This window comes from Lytechinus variegatus, chromosome 2 (assembly GCF_018143015.1).
Source record: "Lytechinus variegatus isolate NC3 chromosome 2, Lvar_3.0, whole genome shotgun sequence".
NCBI lineage: Eukaryota > Metazoa > Echinodermata > Echinoidea > Temnopleuroida > Toxopneustidae > Lytechinus > Lytechinus variegatus.
Window position 1 is genome coordinate 61,709,843 of NC_054741.1, and position 4,265 is coordinate 61,714,107.

Here is a 4,265-nt window from a genome sequence, read left to right on the forward strand (position 1 = left end):
GCAAAAAGGCCAGATTCATCCAAATCATCTCGTGGCTGAATCCTCCTCCTTGCAAAATCTCGTGATTCGTGAGATTTTCTTTCTCTAAGAATTTACCTGTTTTAACCTCAAGTTAAATGAAATATTATTGCACCATCAGATAGAGTAAAAGTTACTCTTTCATATTGGTCATTTATTTTGTATACAATATTTTATTAAATTTCTGGCCTGAAAATGTGCCTCAAAACTGAATTTTCTTCCTCTGTTTTCTTTTGCAAATTGTGCAAAACTTTTTATTTTGAGCCTCAATGATATCTATATTACCATAAAGCTGAACTTCTGTACTTTCTCACAATGCCACTCTTGATATGCGGCACCTTTTAATCGGGTCAAGATCACACTTTTCCCACCAAGGTACAAGACGAAATTTCTGAAATTTTGTACTTGCATGAAATCAAGAGTTCTGATTGGCTGGATAAGGTTCACAGAACCACAGGCGCGGGGTATTTGAGGAGATTACCACATGGGAAGTGTGACCTTTGAATGAGAAGAAAAAATTGCATTAGCAGAGCGAGGTTTTGATCCTCGGACCTCTGGGTTATGAACCCAGCACGCTTCCGCTGCGCCACTCTGCTTTATTGGAGTTACTGGTATATTTCCACATAATTTAATGTAAATGATAATTATATAAGAAGGAATGAAATGAAAATAAATAGTTAAAAAAACCCCATATATTTGGCAGATTCGATTTCGCATTCAACGGTCAATATAACTTAGTCATTTTTGCGGAACTTTTTTTCTAATAAGTCAAAAGAAATATGTTTTTCCTTTTCAATTGAACAATTAAACGATCGGGGAAGAGAAAAAATATGTTAGCAGAGCGAGGTTTCGATCCTCGGACCTCTGGGTTATGGGCCCAGCACGCTTCCGCTGCGCCACTCTGCTTCACGATAAATGCCAGGTTCTTTTCATCATGATTCCAATTATGAGAATAATATGTACAAATGAATGACAACAAGAAACAACTTCAAAACAAATTTAGCAGAGTGATACTCCAAGACTTTTATAGCTCAGCGCAGCAATATATTGCTTCTATGTCTATAATGAACAGTGCTTTCAAAATCATGCAAATAAAAAAAAAAGATTTCTTCCTTTTTAATCGAAAATATAAACGAAAAAAAAAATGGTATTAGCAGAGCGAGGTTTCGATCCTCGGACCTCTGGGTTATGGGCCCAGCACGCTTCCGCTGCGCCACTCTGCTTTATTGGAATTACTTGGATATCTCCACATAATTCAATGCAAATGATAATTATATAAGAAGGAATGAAATGAAAATAAATAGTTAAAAAAATCCCATATATTTGGCAGATTCGATTTCGCATTCAACGGTCAATATAACTTAGTCATTTTTGCGGAACTTTTTTTCTAATAAGTCAAAAGAAATATGTTTTTCCTTTTCAATTGAACAATTAAACGATCGGGGAAGAGAAAAAATATGTTAGCAGAGCGAGGTTTCGATCCTCGGACCTCTGGGTTATGGGCCCAGCACGCTTCCGCTGCGCCACTCTGCTTCACGATAAATGCCAGGTTCTTTTCATCATGATTCCAATTATGAGAATAATATGTACAAATGAACGACAACAAGAAACACTTTCAAAACAAATTTAGCAGAGTGATACTCCAAGACTTTTTATAGCTCAGCGCAGCAATATATTGCTTCTATGTCTATAATGAACAGTGCTTTCAAAATCATGCAAATAAAAAAAAATTTCTTCCTTTTTAATCGAAAATATAAACGAAAAAAAAAATGGTATTAGCAGAGCGAGGTTTCGATCCTCGGACCTCGGCCCAGCACGCTTCCGCTGCGCCACTCTGCTTTATTTGAATTATTTGGATATCTCCACATAATTCAATGTAAATGTTAATTATATAAGAAGGAATGAAATGAAAATAAATAGTTAAAAAACATACATTTAGCATAGCAGATTTGATTTCGCATTCAACGGTCAATATTACTTAGTCATTTTTGCGTAACTTATAAGTCAAAAGAAATATGTTTTTCCTTTTCAATTGAACAATTAAACGATCGGGGAAGAGGAAAAATATGTTAGCAGAGCGAGGTTTCGATCCTCGGACCTCTGGGTTATGGGCCCAGCACGCTTCCGCTGCGCCACTCTGCTTTATTGGAGTTACTGGTATATCTCCACACAATTTAATGTAAATGATAATTATCTAAGAAGGAGTTAAAAACATACATTTAGCAGATTAGATTTCGCATTCAACGGTCAATATAACAGTCATTTTTGCGTAACCTATTTTCTAATGAGTCAAAAGAAATATGTTATTCCTTTTTAAATGAATATATTAAACGATCGGGAAAGAGGAAAAATAGAGTAGCAGAGCGAGGTTTCGATCCTCGGACCTCTGGGTTATGGGCCCAGCACGCTTCCGCTGCGCCACTCTGCTTCACGATAAATGCCAGGTTCTTTTCATCATGATTCCAATTATGAGAATAATATGTACAAATGAATGACAACAAGAAACAACTTAAAAACAAATTTAGCAGAGTGATACTTCAAGACTTTTTTTTATAGCTCAGCGCAGCAATATATTGCTTCTATGTACATAATGAACAGTGCTTTCAAAATCATGCAAATGAAAAAAAAAGATTTCTTCCTTTTTAATCGAAAATATAAACGAAAAAAATAGTATTAGCAGAGCGAGGTTTCGATCCTCGGACCTCTGGGTTATGGGCCCAGCACGCTTCCGCTGCGCCACTCTGCTTTATTGGAATTACTTGGATATCTCCACATAATTCAATGCAAATGATAATTATATAAGAAGGAATGAAATGAAAATAAATAGTTAAAAAAACATATATTTGGCAGATTCGATTTCGCATTCAACGGTCAATATAACTTAGTCATTTTTGCGTAACTTTTTTCTAATAAGTCAAAAGAAATATGTTTTTCCTTTTCAATTGAACAATTACACGATCGGGGAAGAGAAAAAATATGTTAGCAGAGCGAGGTTTCGATCCTCGGACCTCTGGGTTATGGGCCCAGCACGCTTCCGCTGCGCCACTCTGCTTCACGATAAATGCCAGGTTCTTTTCATCATGATTCCAATTATGAGAATAATATGTACAAATGAATGACAACAAGAAACAACTTCAAAACAAATTTAGCAGAGTGATACTTCAAGACTTTTTATAGCTCAGCGCAGCAATATATTGCTTCTATGTCTATAATGAACAGTGCTTTCAAAATCATGCAAATAAAAAAAAATTCTTCCTTTTTAATCGAAAGTATAAACGAAAAAAAAATGGTATTAGCAGAGCGAGGTTTCGATCCTCGGACCTCGGCCTAGCACGCTTCCGCTGCGCCACTCTGCTTTATTTGAATTATTGGGATATCTCCACATATTTCAATGTAAATGTTAATTATATAAGAAGGAATGAAATGAAAATGAAAATAGTTAAAATGAAAATAAATAGTTAAAAAACATACATAATTATATAAGAAGGAATGAAATGAAAATAAATAGTTAAAAAACATACATTTAGCATAGCAGATTTGATTTCGCATTCAACGGTCAATATTACTTAGTCATTTTTGCGTAACTTATAAGTCAAAAGAAATATGTTTTTCCTTTTCAATTGTACAATTAAACGATTGGGGAAGAGGAAAAATATGTTACCAGAGCGAGGTTTCGATCCTCGGACCTCTGGGTTATGGGCCCAGCACGCTTCCGCTGCGCCACTCTGCTTTATTGGAGTTACTGGTATATCTCCACACAATTTAATGTAAATGATAATTATCTAAGAAGGAGTTAAAAACATACATTTAGCAGATTACATTTCGCATTCAACGGTCAATATAACAGTCATTTTTGCGTAACTTATTTTCTAATGAGTCAAGAGAAATATGTTATTCCTTTTTAATTGAATATATTAAACGATCTGGAAAGATCACGATAAATGTCAGGTTCTTTTCATCATGATTCCAATTATGAGAATAATCTGTACGAATGAATGACAACAAGAAACAACTTCAAAACAAATTTAGCAGAGTGATACTTCAGGACTTTTCTATAGTTCTGCGCAGCAATATATTGCTTCTATGTATGTACTGAACAATGCTTACAAAATAATGCAAATAAAATAGCTTTTTCCTTTTTTAATCCAAATTATGAACCAAACAAAAATAAAAATGGTATTAGCAGAGCGAGGTTTCGATCCTCAGACCTCTGGGTTATGGGCCCAGCACGCTTCCGCTGCGCCACT

General features: G+C 35.2%; 1 non-coding gene across 1 annotated transcript; it reads right to left on the reverse strand.

The window, feature by feature from the left end:
* Positions 1-542: 542 nt before the first annotated feature.
* Positions 543-614, reverse strand: TRNAM-CAU. The gene has a single exon. It is a non-coding gene; the product is annotated as a tRNA-Met (tRNA).
* Between the last annotated feature and the right edge of the window lie 3,651 nt (positions 615-4,265).